At 44.7% G+C, this 18959-nt stretch overlaps 1 protein-coding gene across 1 annotated transcript in view; it reads right to left on the bottom strand.

Annotated features, from left to right (window-relative positions):
* The window catches only part of si:dkey-43k4.5 (potassium voltage-gated channel subfamily S member 1), a 37282-nt gene that overhangs the window by 16974 nt on the left and 1349 nt on the right, over positions 1 to 18959 (bottom strand). Inside the window, exon 2 of the mRNA XM_063074062.1 lies at positions 4836 to 4876. The gene's annotated coding sequence lies outside the window, so the exon portion shown is untranslated. The remainder of the gene's footprint in view (positions 1 to 4835; positions 4877 to 18959) is intronic.

Here is an 18959-nt window from a genome sequence, read left to right as displayed (position 1 = left end):
TTTTTTAACAATTGGACTATTGATCATTACAGAATATCTCTCTGGTGCTTCCCACTCCCTCCCCTCTCCCTTCCTCTTTTCCCAGCCATGATTCCCCTCTCCCTGCCCCCTTCCCACTCTCAGTACACATCAGAGACCCATGTTGGAATCACTCACATATATCATGAATTTGTATTTTTCTTTTGCGGCAGCAGTACAGTGCAATATATAAAATTACTCCAGTACTGTGACAAAGTGTTTAGGCTATATGTATGTGCCTAAGACTTTTGCACAGTTCTGTAAATTCTAAAAAAAAAATTTTATCACTCTGCTTAAGTTCATATGACAATAATAAATCAATTTACCAATTTAATTTTGGAAGAAGTTGCTGAAGACTATAAAGAGATTGTGCAGATGCTGGAAATCCAGAATAACACAGACAAATTGCTGAAGGAACTCAGCAGGTCAGGAAGCTGCTGTGTTATTTCCTACATTACTCCACTAACTGCAAGGGGCTTTGAGCTGGTCTCAGGTCAAGACAGGCACAATTCGGGAGTCATCAACTGAAACAGCACCAAAGGAGGTGACTCAGCCCTTTCTGCCTGAGCCAGCCCTTTTGAAAGTGCTGTTAGATATGATGATATTGATCCAGAAATTCTTTGGAAGTCAGGAATGAGGCATAAATCTTGAAATTATAGCCTTGTTTGTTAGGTGTTCATAACAGTAAAAATAATGGTAACCAACTCACTCTACTGTAAGGGGGAGAGGGAGAGAGAGAGAGAGAGAGAGGGAGAGAGAGAGAGAGAGAGAGAGAGAGAGGGAGAGAGAGAGAGAGAGAGAGAAAGAGAGAAAGTGAAGGAGGTGAATAAAGAAAAAGACAAAGAGAAAGAAACAGTGATTGTCTTATAACAAAACCAGCTGATGAGAGAGATAAAGAACAGTCCAATAATAAGAAGTAACCAATTAAGTAGTTGGATTCTGTGGTGTGATACCTGCTGTAGAAAAACTAAGAAGTCTCTAGAAGTACGTATTCAGCTATAGCTGATTCTGTATTTTTATAGAAGCTTAGAAATTACGGGAAAATTCTCTGAACAATTACCCCCATAGGGGTGATTATATAGGATTCACACAACCAGCTTCAAGAAAGGTTGCTACCTCACAGCCATTAGGATCTTGAACAAAAGGGGATAACCACACTCACCTGCCCATCAGTTGAGATGTTTCTACAACCAATGATCTCACTTCAAGGACTCTTTACCTCATTATCTCATGTTCTCGTTATTTATTGCTATTTATTTGTATTTGCATTTGCACAGTTTGTTGTCTTCTGCACTCTGGTTGATCTTTCATTGATCCTATTATAGTTACTATTCTATAGATTTATTGAGTATGCCCACAAGAAAATGAATGTCAGCGTCATATATGGTGACATATATGTACTTTGATGATAAAATTTACTTTGAACCTTTGAACTTTGCTTATGTAAGATATGTCTTCCCTCTTAAGAGGGACTTGGTCTGCAACATCAACTGTTTATTCAGTTTCATAGATGCTGCCAGACCTGCTGAGTTCCTCTAGCATTCTGTGTGCATTGTGCTCTGGATTTCCAGCATCTGTAGAATCTCTTGTATATAGGAAAATAACAATCTTACACTGCAATCCAACAGTGGCATTGATCTAATTCTGTAATGAGATCTTCAGGCATACGAACCCAGACACAGAGTAAACTCAAGACTCAAAGGTAGAAAGTAACATCGAGGATTTATTTGAAGAATGTAACAGAGGAATAACAAATGACTTGACCGTACTTACTCGAGAGGGCTGGAGGGCACAGAAGGACAGGTCACTCAGAACCCAAATTCAGGACTCATGAACACTAGTTCTGAAGAATGTGAATAATGCATATAACATGGGAATCCGCAACACTCACAACACACTGGAGGAACTCAGCAGGTCGGCAGCCTGTCGCGCCGCTCCGCCATTCAAGAAGATCATGGCTAATCTGGCTCCACCAACCTGCCTTTTCCACATAACTCTTCATTTACCTATGATGCAAAAACCTAGCGAACTGTGTCTAATATGTTTAATGAGGTATCCTTTACTGCTTCCCTGGGCAGAGAATTCCACAGATATGCAGGAAATATTCAACAGGCCATCTGTCATGATGAATATCTTTGAGTTGAAGCCAATCTTTGTGGTTGATTCTGACTAAACTGCTGAGGGGTTCCAGGATTCCCTGTTTTGATTTCAGATTCCCAGCCTCTGCAGTACTTTGGTAATTGTTTTTGTTACATGTACTGAGATACAAGAAAGATATCAATAAGAGTACAGAGAAAATTTACAAGGATGTTGCCAGGACTTGAGGACCTGGGTTACAGGGAAAGGTTGAATAGGTTAGTATTTATTTTCTGGACTGTAGGAGAATGATGCGAGGTTTGATAGAGGTATACAAAATTATGAGGGGTATAGAGAGGGTAAATGCAGGCTTTCTCCAGAAATATCTGAATGCTGGAGGAGCTCAGCAGGTGACACCTGTGGAAAGAATAACGAGTCCACATTTCAGGCTGAAGCTTTTTCCATTGAGGTTAAATGAGATTAGAAGTAGAAGTCATAGGTGAAGGGTGAAAGGTTAAGGGGAAAATGAGGGGGATCTTCTTCACTCTGAAGGTGGTGAGAGTGTGGAACAAACTGCTGGCGGAAGTGGTGGATTTAGGTTTGATTGTAACATTTAAGAGAAGTTTGGACAGATACATGGATGGGAGGGGTAAAGAGGGTTATAGTCCAGTTGCAGATTGATGGGGCTAGGCAGTATACCAGTTCAGCATGGACTAGATGGGCCAAGTGGCCTGTTTCTGTGCTATATGACTCAATGATGTGAAGAACTTTGTTTTGGATGCCATCCATACAGATCATTTCAAACATCAGTGGCATCGAGTGAAAGGCATTAACAGAGTGTTACAAAGTGCAGTGTGGGCAGACCGTATGGTACCAGTGCAAGGATGAGGTAGGTTATGAGGTCAAGAGATGCCTCTGAACCTGCTTCCATTGCCAGATCAGATCAGATTAACACAGCATATGATTTTACTTTCTCAATGTGATCTTTGAGGCTACCGACGCCAGTTCCACCAGATTAAATTTCACTTGATCTAAACACTTCAGCATTGAGTGAATTTTCTAAACCTCCCCTTATTTCACCTTTGACCTATTACCTCTTGTCGTAATCTCACCCAACCTCAGTGGAAAAAGCCTGCCTGCATTTACCCTACCTATACCCTTCGTATTACAACCGAATAGCATGGCCATTAAATGGTGTAATTTCAGGTAAACTGCTCCTCCCTGTTCATTTTTTTTTCTCCACTTTCTCCTACACTCACCACACACACCAACAGCCTGCTTCACTCCCCCCTTCCATACAATTTCCCAGTATTTCCATCTGCCCTCTCCAAGTTGGTTCTGTGCTCCATCTTGCTGTCCTATCAGAATCCACCATACCTCCACCTATCACCTTTGTCACTATTTCCACTCTCCACTCCTCTGCCTGCCTATCATCCCTCCTCCCCTAGATCCACCTATCAGCTTCCGGCTCTTTCTCCACCCCTTCCCTCCATCTCCTTACTCTGGCTATCTCCCCTCTATCTTTCCAGTCCTGAGGAATATCGCCTGTCCATTTCCCTCCTCAAATGCTGCCTGACCTGCTGAATTCCTCCAGTGTTTTGTACTTTTGCTCCCCTTAACCTTGTCTCCTCTAGCAAACCAATCCCACTACAGATTACTATCACAACCTGTAACAGGCAGGATGGCATGCTTTAAGTTAAGTCTATAAGACCATAAGACAGAACAGTAGAATTAGGCCATACAGTCCATCAAGTCTGATCCTCCATTTCATTATGGCTGATTCATTTCCCTCTTAATCTGATACTCATGACATTTCCCCATAACCTTTCACGTCCTGACTAATCAAGAACCTATCAACCTCTGCTTTAAATGCACCCAGTGACTTGGCCTCCAAGCTGCCCGTGGGAATGAATTCCACAGATTCACCACTCTCTGGCTAAAGAAGTTCTTCCTCATCCCTGTTCTAAATGGATATCCCTCTACTTTGAGTCTGTGCCCTCTGGTCCTAGACTCCCCCGTCAAAGGAAACATCCTCTTCACGTTCACTCTATCGAGGCCTTCCAACATTCGATAGGTTTCAATGAGGTCCACCCCCACCCCCATTCTTCTAAGTTCCAGTGAGTACAGGCACAGAGCCTTTAACAGCTGCTCATACGATAACCCTTTCATTCCCGGAATCATTCCCATGAACCTCCTTTGAAACCTCTCCAATGTTGGCACATCCTTTCTTAAATAAGGGGCTCAAAGCTTCTCACAATACTCCAAGTGAGGCTTTTAGAGCATCCTTGCTTTTATATTCTAGTCCTCATGAAATAAATGCTGACATTACAATCGCCTTTGTTACCACTGACTCAACCTGCAAGTTAATCTTTTGGGTATCTTGCACAAGGAGTCCCAAATCCCTTTGCACCTCATATTTTTGAAATTTCTCCCCATTTAGAAAATAGTCTGTGCTTTTGTTCCTTCTGCCAAAGTGTACGACCATACACTTCCCAACGCTGTATTCCACCCACCACCTCCTTGTCCATTTTCCTAATCTGCCTAAGACCTCCTGCAGCTCTCTGCATCCTCAAAACTACCTGCCCCTCCATCTATCTTTGTATCATCTACAATCTTGGTCACAAGGCCATCAAAGGGACGATGAGGGGAAGGTCATCACAACTAAGACTTTTTTCTCAGGGCACAAATCGCTAATACCGGTGGGGGGGGGCATTATTTTAAGGTAATTTTTTAGTTCTTACCTTGCACAGAATGCTGGAGGATCTCAGCAGGTCAGGCACATCTATGGAGATGAATAAACAGTCAACATTTCAGGCTGAGAGCCTTCTTCAGGATTGAAAAGGACGGGGGAAGATGCTAGGAGGGGGTGGGGCTGTGGGAGGGATGGAGTACATGCTAGAGGGTGGTAGGTGAAGCCAGGTGGGTGGGGGAGGGTGAGGGGGTAAGAAGTTGGAGGGGATAGGCAGGAAAGGTAAAGGGCTGGAGAAGAAGGAATCTGGTAGGAGAGGAGATTTGTCCATGGGAGAAAGGGAAGGAGGAGGGACACCAGGGCTTGAGGTGAAAGGCAGATGAAGAGAAAAGGTAAAAAGCCAAAATGGGGAAGTAAAGAAGAGGGAAAGGGAGGGGGAAAGATATCAGGTCTTAAGATATTTTAAATATCCAGAGGATCTTGATCTAAAATGTTGACTGCCCATTGAAGAAAGTGCAGGGGAAATGTCAGAGTTCGGTTTTTAACACAGTGTGGTGGGTGTGTGGAATGTGCTGTCAGGGGTGGTGGTGTACCAGATAGACTAGGGACAGATAAGAAACTCTTAGACAGGCACTTGAACGATATAAAAATGGAGGATTACTTAGGAGGGTAGGGTCAAATTGGCCTTAGAGTAGCATCAAAGGTCATACAGCACCATGGGCCGCAGGGGCTGTACTGTGCTGTAATGTTTTGTGTTCTATGTTAAAAATGATTGTTTTCAGGGTTCTGCATGCTTGCTTTGCAAATTCCAAGTGACAGATGCAGAAATCTTCTTCAGTTAGAATTTATGTCAATAACCGCAGGGACCACAAGTTATTCTGTCAAGCAGTGTGGTTTGGGGCAGTGGTGAAGCTGCTGTGCAGATATAGCTGGGGGTTTCAAACCATGTGTTGTTGGGAGGAGAAGGACAAGGAGAACGGAACAGGGAATGTCAACGTAGTGTAGATCAGAAACAGGCTATTTGCTCCTGTTGGTCTAACGTCTAACCCAGAGAAGGCCAATGTGCCCAAAGCTCTTTTTATCAAGTTAAGTCAAGTTTATTGTCATTTAACTACATACCTGTATATAACATATATAACCATATAATTTATATAAATATGAGACAATGTTTCACCAAACCAGGATATAAAGCACAGTAGTACACAAAACACACAATAACTTATGAAGGTAAGGATAACATCTACAGATGAATTACACATAAATAGCAAGCTAAAGTACAAAAATTACATACTTTAAGGTATGGAATAAATTAACTAGAGACACTCAAATACTACACAGCAGGGAGTTCAGAAGCCTAATGGCCTGAGGGAAGAAAGTGTTTCCCATCCTAACTGTTCTCGTTTTAATGCATCAGAGTCTCCTGCCTGACGGTAGAAATTCAAAGAGGACACTGGATGGATGGGTGGGATCCTTAATAATACTGAGGGTCCTGCATACACAGCACTCCTGATAAATGTCCCCGGTGGATGGTAGGGAGACCCCTATGATCCTGTCATAGTCCTTTGTAGGGACTTCCGGTCCGATGCTCGGCTGCTCCCAGACCAGATGGAGATACACCTTGTCAGGACGCTCTCAGTGGTGCTCCTGTAAAATGCAGTAAAGATGAGGGGTGGGAGACTTGCTTGCCCCAATCTGCTTGGGAAATGGAGGCGTTGCTGTGCCTTCTGGTTCAGGAAGGTGATATTAAGGGACGAGGTGCGATCATCTGTGATGTGAACTCCCTGGAACTTTACTCTCTGTACGGAGGAGTCATGTATTTTCAGAGAGGGGTGGTTCATCTTCACCTTCCTAAAGTCCACAATGATTTCTTCGTTCTACTCCACGTTTAGACTTAGTTGTTCCTGTCACACTAATCCACCAACTGCTTCACTTCCTCTCTGTACTCCATCCCATCATTGTCTTGAGGAAGCCAGCCATTGTTGTGTCATCTGCAAACTTGATGACACAGTTTGCTGGGTCCTGCGACACAGTCATGTGACAGCAGAGTGAACTGCAGGGGGCTGAGCGCACAGTCCTGGGGAGCGCCCGTGCTTAATGTAATGGCACTAGAGACACTGTAGCCCACACGGACTGACTATGGCCTTACTGTTAAGAAGTCCAGTATCAAATTGCAGAGGGAGGTGTTGTGACCCAGCGAGGACAGTCTCCACACTATTTTCTGGGGTATGACATATTTGCCTGTGATTGGGTGGTGGGGTGGAGATACATCTCTACCGAAGGAGGTGTAAGGCACTCCTTCCCTCCACTAGCCTTCAGCCCACCTTTGGACAAGGTGTAGCACCTGCTTAGCCCCCGATCAGGGTCACGTGAAGCCATGGGAGCAGGTGGTGGACGGTCGGATGAGCAGCTGATGCATATCACAAGTCCTGGTTATGTGATCACTGATGCCAGGCAGACAATCTCTGAAGAGTATTGATAATGGCTGGGGTCACCCATCTTGTAAAGACACTGCCCAGAAGAAGGCAATGGCAAACCACTTCTGTCGAAAAATTTGTCAAGAACAATCATGGTCATGGATAGGACCATGATTGCTCACATTATATGACATGGCACATAATTATGTATGTGTATTTCCAGATCGCCCTGTTCTACCACACTCTTCAGTGCCCTACCACTCACCATGTAAATCCTACCCTGGCTTGTCCTCCCAAAGTGTAATGCCTCATACTTGCCTGCATTAAATTCCATCTGCTGTTCTGTGGTCTAGAATATGTTGCTTGTTGTGTTGATTTGGTAGTAGTTTTCAGAAGTGAGTTAAATAAATAGACAAAGGGAAAAATCAACAAGGCAAAGGAGGAATATGTAGAGAAGCAAAACTAATTGGATAGTTCCACCAAAGCACAATGGGCCAAAGTGTGATTCCCTCATTCATTACATCAATTACAGACAGAATGAGTCTTTATTCATATATTACTTTTAGAGTTTGAACAATTAAAATAATGTCTCATCTTTGTAATTTCATCCAACAAATTATTACAGTTAATTAGTAATGGCTAATGTTATCATTTCACAGATTGACTGCTGTAAATAGTGAAGAGAATTGTCTTGAGTGGGAACGTGATTAACTTAGGGATGGGTCTGTAATATTCAGCTTTGTAAACGTCAATTCAGCCCACAGTGATTTCACCCGGATGCCTAACTCACATCTCCCCAAGCAGATCCTTCACTCCCAGTTGAAGGAAGGTCAGAGAGCCCCTGCTGGGCAAACAAAATGCTTTAAAAATAACATCAGAATCCGCCTGAAGAAATTCAACGTTACGTCTGAAACCTGGGAAGACATTGCACTCAGTAGATACACCTGGAGGAAACCAGTTCAGGAGGGAGCCTCACTACATGAGAACAACCTCCGCTGTGCCACAGAGAACAAGTGGAGGCTGTGAAAGGAGAGACTGAACAACCAAAAGACCCGACCACTGACCACAGCCACCACTTACTCGTACCCACACTGCACAGGAATATGTGGATCCTGAATCGGCCTCTACAGCCTCGAGGACCTGCCAGTAGACAACCCCTTAGGTGATCATCAAACTCGACTCAAGTGATCACACAACTGCTTTTTACTTCCTCGAAGAGCTCTAACAGATTTGTCAGACAAGATTTCCCTTGACAGAAACCATGCTGACTTTGATTTACTTTATTGTTAGTCTCTAAGTACCCCAAAACCTCATCCTTAATAACATTTTCACAACCCCTGAGGTTGGGCTAATTGGCCTATAATTTCCCGCAAACACGATGAAATCTGCAGATGCTGAAATTTCAAGCAACACACATAAAAGTTGCTGGTGAACGCAGCAGGCCAGGCAGCAACTCTAGGAAGAGGTAGTCAACGCTTCAGGCCGAGACCCTTCATCAGGACTAACTGAAAGAAGAGCTAGTAAGAGATTTGAAAGTGGGAGGGGGAGGGGGAGATCCAAAATGATAGGAGAAGACAGGAGGGGGAGGGATGGAGCCAAGAGCTGGACAGTTGATTGGTAAAGGGGATATGAGAGGATCATGGGACAGGAGGCCCAGGGAGAAAGAAAAGGGGAAGGGGGGGAAGCCCAGAGGATGGGCAATGGGTATAGTGAGAGGGACAGAGGGAGAAAAAGGAGAGAGAGAAAAAGTATGTATGTATATAAATAATAAATAACGGATGGGGTACGAGGGGGAGGTGGGGGCATTAGCGGAAGTTTGTGAAGTCAATGTTCATGCCATCAGGTTGGAGGCTACCCAGACGGAATATAAGGTGTTGTTCCTCCAACCTGAGTGTGGCTTCATCTTTACAGTAGAGGAGGCCGTGGATAGACATGTCAGAATGGGAATGGGACGTGGAATTAAAATGTGTGGCCGCTGGAAGATCCTGCTTTCTCTGGCGGACAGGGCGTAGGTGTTCAGCGAAACGATCTCCCAGTCTGCGTCGGGTCTCGCCAATATATAAAAGGCCGCATCAGGAGCACCAAACACAGTTTATCACCCCAGCCAACTCACAGGTGAAGTGTCCTCTGGGACAATGCCAGGATGAAGTGATTCTGGAAAGATCATGACCAATGCATCTGCTACCTCTTCAGCAACCTCTCTCAGGACTCTGGGATATTGTCCATCTGGTCCAGGTGACTTAACCACCTTAAGTCCTTTGAGCTTGCATTGCACTTTTTCCTTTGTAATGGCAATGGCACACACTCCTGCTTCCTGACACTCACGGACTTCTGCTAGTGTCTTCCACAGTGTAGTTTGATGCAAAGTACCCATTAAGTTCATCTGCCATTTCTTTGTCCCCCATTACTACCTCACCACCATCATTTTCTAGTGGTCCAATAACAAATCTCACCTCCCTTTTACTCTTTATATAACTGTAAAACCTTTTAGTATTCTGCTAGTATTCAGCTAGTTTGCCTTCATATTTCAACTTTTCCCTTCTTGTAGCTTTACTTAGTTGCCTTTTGTTTGATTTTAAAAGCTTCCCAATCATCCAACTTCCCATTCACTTTTGCTATCTTATATGCCCTTTATTTGGCTTTTATGCTGTCCTGAACTCCCCTTGTCACCCATGGTTGACTAGCCCTGACACTTGAGAACAACTTCTTCTGTAGGACATATCTATTCTGCACCTTGTGAGCTATGTCCAGAAACTTCAGCCATCTCTGCTGTGCCGTTATCCCTGCTAGTATCCTCCCTCAATCCACCTGGGCAAGCTCCTCCCTCATGCCCATGTAATTCCCTTTATTCTGTTGCAATACTGATACATGTGACTTATGCTTCTCCCTCTCAAATTGCAGTATGAATTCAATCATATTATGATCATTGCCTCCTAAGGGTTCCTTAACATTAAGCTCCCTAATAAGATCTGAGTTACTACACAACACCCAATCTAAGACAGCCTTTCCTCGAGTCGGCTCAAGCACAAACTGCTCTAAAAAGCCACCTCGTAGGCATTTAACAAACTCCCTCTCTTGTGATCTGACACCAACCTAATTTCCCCAATCACCTTGCATATTGAAAGTCCCCCATTACAATTGAGTCATTACCCTCATTACATGCCTTTTCCAGCTCCCTTTGCAATCTCAACCCCACATCTTGGCCACTATTTGGAGGCCTATATATGATTCCCATAATAGTTTCTTTGCACTTGCAGTTTTTTAACCCTACCCACAAAGATTCAACATTCTCTGACCCTATTTCACCTCTTTCTAAAGATGTGATTCCATCTCTTACCAACAGAGCCACACCACTGCCTATGCCTTTCTGCCTGTTCTTTCAATACAAAATATATTCTTTGACGTTAAGCTCCCAACTATGGCCTTCTTTCAACCAATATTGCATTTGCCTTCTTCACCACCTGAAAGCTAACCTTTAGGGTGTTCTGCAGAAGGACTCCTAAGTCCCTTTGCATCTCAGATTTTTTGGATTTTCTCCCTGTTTAGAAACTAGGCTGCACATTTATTTCTATTAGCAAAGTGCATTCGTAACCATTTAAGTATTGGCACAAGAGATTCTGCAGGTCCGGCAATATCTCTGAAGGACATAAACAGAGATGAGGAGGAATTTCTTTACCAAAAGGTGTTGAATCTGTGGAATTCATTCCCACAAACAGCTGTGAAGGTAAGTCACCAGGTATTTTTTAAAGAGGAGATTGATAGGTTCTCGAATTGTATGGGTGTCAAGGGAGAAGGCAGGAGAATGGGATTGAGAAGGAGAATAAATCAGCCATGATGAAATGGTGGAGCAGACTTGATGGGCCAAATGGCCTAATTCTGCTCCTATGTCTTACGGTCTGATGGTTTAAACAGTCAACATTCTGGGTCAAGACCCTTCATCAGGACAGGAGAGGAAGGAGGAAGAAGCCAGATTAAGAAGGTGGAGGGAGGGGAAGAAATACAAGCTGGTAGGTTCCAGGTGAAAAACCAGTAAGCGGAAAGATAAAGGGGGGGAGGGGAAGCAGGGAGGTGATAGGCAGGAAAGGTGAAGAAGGAATAGGGGAAAACACAATGGGTAGTAGAAGGAGGCAGAACCATGAGGCAGCTGGGGGAGGGAGCAGAGTGAAATAGGGATAGGGGAAGGGAGGGGGAGGGAATTACCGGAAGTTGGAGAAATCTATGTTCATACCAAGGGGCAGGAGACTACCTAGACGGTATATGAGGTGTTGCTCCTCCAACCTGAGTTTAGCCTCATCATGGCAGTAGAGGAGGCCATGTATGGACATATCTGAATGGGAATGGGAAGCGGAGTTGAAGTGGGTGGCTACCGGGAGATCCTGTCTGTTTTGGCGGACGGAGTGGAGGTGCTCGACGAAGCGGTCCCCCAATCTGTGTCGGGTTTCACCGATATAGAGGAGGCCGCACCGGGAGCACCGGAAGCAATAGGTGACCCCAACAGACTCACAAGTGAAGTGTTGCCTCACCTGGAAGGACTGTTTGGGGCCCTGAATGGTGGTATGAGAGGAGGTGTAGGAACAGGTGTAGCACTTACGCTTACAGGGATAAGTGCCAGGTGGGAGATCCGTGGGGAAGGACGTGTGGATAAGGGAGTCGCGGAGGGACCGATCCCTCCCCCTCCCTTCCTCTATCCCTATTTCACTCTGCCCCCTCCCCCAGCTGCCTATCACCTCCCTCATGGTTCCGCCTCCTTCTACTACCCATTGTGTTTCCCCCATACCTTCTTCACCTTTCCTGCCTATCACCTCCCTGCTTCCCCTCCCCCACCCCTTTATCTTTCCCCTTACTGGTTTTTCACCTGGAACCTACCGGCCTTCTCCTTCCCACCCTCCCCCCACCTTCTTTATAGGGCCTCTGCCCCTTCCCTCTTCAGTCCTGACGAAGGGTTCCGGCCCGAAACGTCAATCGATCTTTTCCACAGATGCTGCCCGACGTGCTGAGTTCCTCCAGCATGTTGTGAGTGTTGCTTTGATCCCAGCATCTGCAGATTATTTTGTGTTTATCATCCCTTAGAGGATGCTGTCTGGAACTGGATCTTGGATGTCTTGATGGAAAGATCCCAGTCAGTCCAAGTTGGTAGCAACATCTCAAGCTCCATCACGCTGAACACTGGTGCCCCCCACCCCAGGGCTCTGTGCTCAGTCCACTGCTGACTCACAAATGCACTGCCAGACCCAGCTGAAGCTGGATCATCAGCTTCACTGATGTTATTACAGTGGTTGGCCATGACAGCAGTAATGATGAGTCAGCATACAGAGAGAAGCTCGTCAAATGGTGTGAGACCAAAAGCCTGCCTCTCAGCAAGGACAAGACAAAAGAGATGATTGCGGACTTCAGGAAGACACAGGTCAAACTCTCTCCATTGCACATCAATGGCTCTGCCGTGGGGAGCATAAAGTTCCTTGGTGTACACATAATGGACCCACAACACCTTCTCGATAGTCAAGAAGGCATAGCAGCATCTACACTTTCTGAGAAAGCGTGCAAGGCTCCCTGCCCCCACTCTAACAGATTTCTATAGGAGCACCATCGAGAGAGCACTGCCTGGCTGCATCATTTTGTGGGATGGAAGTTGCAAGGCATTGGACCAAGGAACCTACAGAGGATAGTAAAAACTGCCGAGGATCACGGGTCTCCTTCCCAGTGACTTTTCACCAGGACCATTTTATTCGACAGGTCTGAGCATTATGAAGGACCCCTACCCATCCCACAATCTCTTTGACCCACTCCTGTCGGGAAGGAGGTACACGAGCATCAGGAGTAGGACTGCCAGACTGGGTAACAGCTTCTTCCCTCAGGCTGTGAGACTGATGAATACCACCATCGAGATCTCGTCACTATGACAGCGAGCTGTTTACCTGTGCTGCACACTACATGCATTTTGAATTATATTTTATTGACTTATTTGTGGTAATATTTTGCTTTATGTGCTGTGAGTGATGTGTGTTTTGTGGGTGCACCGTGGTCCGGAGGAATGTTGTTTTATTTGGTTGTACATATGTACAGTCAGATGATAAAAAACTTGAGCTTGAGGAAAAGAGATGGGTAGCAGGGAAACCAGTATGTTGAATGGAAAAACAGAGAAGGAGGAAGGGGGAATAAATTACCAGAAGGTGGAGAAATCAATGTTTGTGGCATCAGGTTGGAAGCTACCCAGAATGAACATGAGGTGGTGCTCCTCCAACCCGAGAACAGCCTCATTGTGGCAGGAGAGGAGGCCTCGACAGTTAAAGATTGGACTTGGGTTCAGGCCAGAAGTGGGGGGTGACAAATGGGGTCGAAAAAGGGGAAAGGAAGTATAAAGAAAGGGAAAAGTAAGGACAGAGAGCAGGAGGGAGGAGGGGGAGGATAAAGGAGAGCAGATTCCCATCTGATCGTCACTCCTCCCTGCTGATCTAATGCACACCATAACAGAATGTATATGTGTTTCACAAGGAATTCGAGCCAATAATGCAAAACGGAATCGTGTCAGAATTAAATCTGCCCTTCAGGCAGCTAAAACTGTACAAATGCGGGGATGGAATCAATGATTAAGCCATTACTTGTTTTCCAGATTTTTAATTTTCTAAGCTCCTTGCACTGGAGAGAAATCTCTTAACCTCATCGAGGTTGCTGGGAGGAGACAGAGCATCTCTGTATCAAACACCTCAGAACCTGCAGCCTGATTAAATAAGTCCATAAGACATAAGGGCAGAGTTAGACCATTCAGCCCATCGACTCTGCTCTGCCGTTTCATCCTGGCTGATTTATTATCCCTCTCAACCTCATTTTCCTGCATTCTCCCTGTAACCTTTGATGCCTTGACTAATCAAGAACCTATCAAACCCCGCTTCAAGTGTACTCAATAATTTGGCCTCCACAGACACCTGTGGCAATGAATTCCACAGATACTTCACCCTCTGGCTAAAGAAATTTCTGTTCTAAATGGAGGACCCTCTAGTCAGAGGCTGTGCCTTCTGGTCCTAGACTCACCCACTACCTATCGGAAACATCCTTCCCACATCCACTCTGCCCAGGCTTTCAACAATCAATAGGTTTCAACGAGACTCCCCCACCCCCATTCTTCTAAACTCCAACGAGTACAGGCCCAGAGCCATCAAATGCTCATCATACATTAACCCTTTCATTCCTGAAATCATTTTTGTGAACCTCTCCAATGCCAGCACTACATTTGTCAGATAAGGGGCCCAAAACTGCTCACAATAATCCAAGGTTCAAGAACAGTTGCTACCCCTCAACCATCAGGCTCTTAATGAAACGGGATAACTACATTCACTTGCCCATCATTGAGACGTTCCCACAACCACTGATCTCACTCCTTACCTTATTATCTTATGTTCTCATTATTTATTGCCATTTATTTATATTTGCATTTGCACAGTTTGTTGTCTTCGCACTCTAGTTGATCCTTCATTGATACTATTCTATGGGTTTGTTGAGTATTCCCATGGGAAAATGAATCTCAGGGTTGTGTATGGTGACATATATGTACTTTGAACTTTGAAATGTCATCTGACCAATGCCTTATAAAGCCTCAGCATTGGAGGTAACATAAAGGTAGTGCAGGGCATGCTAATATGCTGGGACAATTTGAGATTAAGACAGAGGTAATGCAGGGTTTTAAAATAGATAAATCCCTTGGGCCTGATGACATATAGCCCAGAATTTTGACAGAAGCAAGTGAGGAGATTGCTGGGGCTTTGACAAAGATCTTTGTGCTCTCACTAGCAAAAGGCTAGGTCTTGGAGATTAGCAAATGTTGTGCCTTTTTTCAAGAAAGGGAGTAGGGACAATTACAGATGAGTGGCTTAGCGACAAGGGTAGGATAGTTATTAGACAGGATTCAGAGGGAGAGGACTTGCACCATGAAAATAAAGGAAAGACACAGCCAGGCTAGGGAAGGTCAAGATGGCTTTTAAGGCAGGTCATGCCTTACACATCTCACTGAGTTTTTTTTGAAGAGGTGACAAAGAAGCTTGATGAGGGTAAGGTAGTGGACTTCAGTAAGGCGATTGATAATGGTAGGTTGATTCAGAAGATAAACATGTACTGTATAGGACCCAAGGTGAATTGCAAGGTTGGATTCAGAACTGGCTAGCCCATGGAAAAGACAGACAGTGGGATGGAAGGCTGTTATTCTGGCCAGAGCAAGGATCTGAATCAGGTTTAAAATTATCGGCATGTGTTGCGAAATGTGTTAACTTTGCAGCAGGACTACAAAGCAATACATGATAAATATAGGAAAATACTGAATTACAGTATACTGTATGTATGTATATTAAATAGTTAAGTTATAATAAATAGTTCAAAAACAGTGTAGGGGCCTTTGCATGAAGATCAACACATTGTTGGTTGAATGGCCAGTCCAGCATAGTACTGTATAATATTCTATTTCCATCAAGGCGACCACAACCTTGTCGTAGGGTTTGGAGGCACGTGTGCTTCAATGACCTGGAGAGCTGTGCTGGCTGGAGTCAGGGCTTTATGGTATGGGTAAGGTCACCAATGCCAAACAGGTCAAAGGGTAGAGGTCAGGCTAAGAGTGGCCCACCGGTCCTCCAGGTTTGGAGGTTCAGCTCAGGGCTAACAGCCCTGACTGGTCAAAAAAGTTGTTATGCAAATGGCGATGAAACCAATCTTCATTGCTGCCCCAAACACCAGCGGCAGAATGGGCAGCAAATAAGTAAAGTACATTCTATTCCACTGAGAAGTCAAACATTCCATGGACGAGAAACTAAAGATCAAATTAGATTTAAAAAGTTTATAAGATTGTTAAAAAAAAAGAGTTTGTGAGTGTGTGGAAGCAGCAACAAACAACTAACATAAAAGGTGATTAAATGATGGAGAACAATCATGAAAACAAAGCAGGTTAAAGTTTATATAGTTAGTTAAAAAGAGAAAACTAACCACCCTTTGGATACTAAGGCAGGCAAAATTACAAGAACATGAGATATAAGAGCAGAATTAGGCCATTTGGCCCATTGAGTCTGCTGCACCAGTTCATCATGGCGGATCCATTTTTCCTCTCAGCCCCAATCTCCTGCCTTTTCCCTGTATCCCTTCATGCCCTGACTTATCAAGATTCTATCAACCTCTGTCTTAAATATATCTAATGACTTGGTCTCCACAGCCGTTTGTGGCAACAAATTCCACAGATTCACCACTCTTTGGCTAAGGAATTCCTAATTTCTGTTCTAAATGGATGTCCCTCTATTTTGAGGCTGTGTGCTCTGGTCTTAGACTCCCCCAGCATAGGAAACATCCTCTCCGCATCCACTCTCGTGAGACCTTTCAATATTTGATGGGTTTCAATGAGATCCCTCCTCATTCTTCTGAATTCCAGTGAGTACAGGACCAGAGCCATCAAACACTCCTCATATGACAAACGCTCCCCTCCTTTCAGTCCCGGAATCATTAGTGTGAACCTCCTTTGTATCCTCTTCAATGTCAACACATCCTTTCTTAGATAAGGGGCCCAAAGCTGCTTACAATACTCAAGTGAGAGCTCACCAGTGCCCTATAGAGTTTCAACGTTGCTTTTATATTCGAGACCTCTCAAAATGAATGTTAACATCGCTTTTGCCTTCCTCTCTACTGACTCAACCAGTAAAGTAACCTTTAGGGAATCTTGCACAAGGACTCCCAAGTCTCTTTGCACTTTCTAATATGAAGAGAAGGAACAAAAGCAAGGCTAGGGTTTATGGCTTGGTGAGACTGCTCCTGTATGCACAAAGCCACAGTTCTACCTGCATGCCCAATCACTGCACTACTGATCATAACATCACAGAATCTCAGAAGTAGGCCATTTAGCCCAACTCATCCATGCTTGTCTGTGCTAATTCCATTTCCCTGCAGTAGCCCAGTATCTCTATGTCTTTCCTGTCCAAGTGCCTTTTAACTGTAATTGTATTTGACTCTACTGTCAGAAAATGGTTTCTCAGCACACAGAACTCCAAACGTACAGTCCTGTGTGAAAGTCTTAGGCTATATATACAGTATATAGCTAGGGTGCCCAAGACTTTTGCACAGTACTGTATTTGTCAACGTGGAGTGGAAAGCAAGTTTGTAAATCTGGTGGGAGAAAAGGATGTTTGGAATGGGGAGGGGTGGATGTGGGACAGGTGACAGAGAAGGAGTGCCACGAGCAGGGGGTGCAGGGGCAGACACAGCCGGCCCTGAGACTGGGGCTGACAGGGAAAATGGATCAGCTGCAATGAAATGGTAGAGCGGACTCGCAGGGCCAAATGGGCTAACCTTATGGTCTAAAATAATAACCAGAAATCTCAGCAGTAGCATTAGACAGCAGAGCATCACGTGAGTAACATGGAATAAGTAGACTCATGTTTACTCTGAACAGGAGTGTGAGTGTGTGTCCACCTTCTCAAACTCGAAAGCATTACATTTGCAGCACGGATGGCTTTTGCTGTTGACAGCTGGTCTATGGTGGAAACAGATTCTGTTGTTTCAGAATGGAAAGCAAGAGAGACAAAGGGATGTCATCAAATGAGCAATAGAGTAATTAATATATAAAAGGGAATTACAGAGTACATGAATGGATGAATACCATTCAGGGAACATGTCACTTGACTTGTCAAATCAGCAGCAATCTGGGGGCAAAATGAGAAATAGATGCATGGCTCCTACACACAGTCCAGAGGTTTCAGGGGTCTTTGGCTATGCTGACAAGAGTGGCTGATTTCTCATACTTATTGAAGGGTGTAGAGATTCTCCAGAGACTGAAAGTGGTATCTACAGGCATCCAGGGGGTGTACAGTGCCTGTTCCTGAAAACTGCCTGTTTTCCTGTAATAACCCAACTTCCAAATGATCTCAAACACAGGGAAGTCTGCAGGTGCTGGAAATTCAAAGCAACACACGCAAAATGCTGGAGGAACTCATCAGTGTGTGTTGCTTCCAAAAGATCTCCCAGGTTTACTGTGTATCAGGCATTAAGGAAAATGGGGAAGGGAATGAAAGCCCTTACATCACTCACACCAACTCTGCCCAGATTCCCATGTCTTCTTTCCTTTCCTTCTTTTTCTCAAAATTCTGTCATTCCTCAGTTTCTCTCTCCCATTTCCCCATGTCCCTCTCTCTCATTCCCCAAGACTCTCTCTCTCTCTCCTATTCTTTCAGACTCTCTCTCTCATTCCCTGAGACCCTATGTCACTCCCATTCCCCCAGACTCTCTCTGTCTCTCTCATTTGCTCGGTCTCTCCTCTCTCTCTCTTGCATTCGCTCAGTCTCTCTCTCTCTCTCCCATTCCCTCATCCTCTCTCTCTCTCATCTCCCTGCTCTCTCCCATTTCCCCAGTCTCTCTCTCATTCTCCCAATGCCCTCCTCTCTTTCCTATTCCTGTTTTTTCTTTCTCTCTTACAATCCCCTAATTTCTTTCTCTTTCTCTCTCTCTCTCTCTCTCCCATTCTCCCAATCTCTCTCTGCAATTCATTCCCTCAGTCTTTCTCTCTCCCATTTTCCCAGTCTCTTGCTTTCTTTCTCTCTCATTCTCCTGGTCTCCCTCCTTGCTCTCTCACACACACATTACCCCAGCCTTTCCCTTTTTCTCTCTCTCACTCTGGTCTTTCTCTCTTCCATTCCCTTGGTCTTGCTCTCCTCCTTATTCCTTCTCTCTCTCTCTCCCGCCCTCCTCTTCCCCTAGCCACTTTCCCACTTTCTCTACTCCACAGTTTCCTTCTCTCCATCTCT

The sequence above is a fragment of the Mobula hypostoma genome, chromosome 2, assembly GCF_963921235.1.
Source record: "Mobula hypostoma chromosome 2, sMobHyp1.1, whole genome shotgun sequence".
Classification (NCBI taxonomy): Eukaryota; Metazoa; Chordata; class Chondrichthyes; order Myliobatiformes; family Myliobatidae; genus Mobula; species Mobula hypostoma.
The sequence above is the reverse complement of the archived record's forward strand: the minus strand, read 5'-3'. Positions and strand labels throughout refer to the sequence as shown.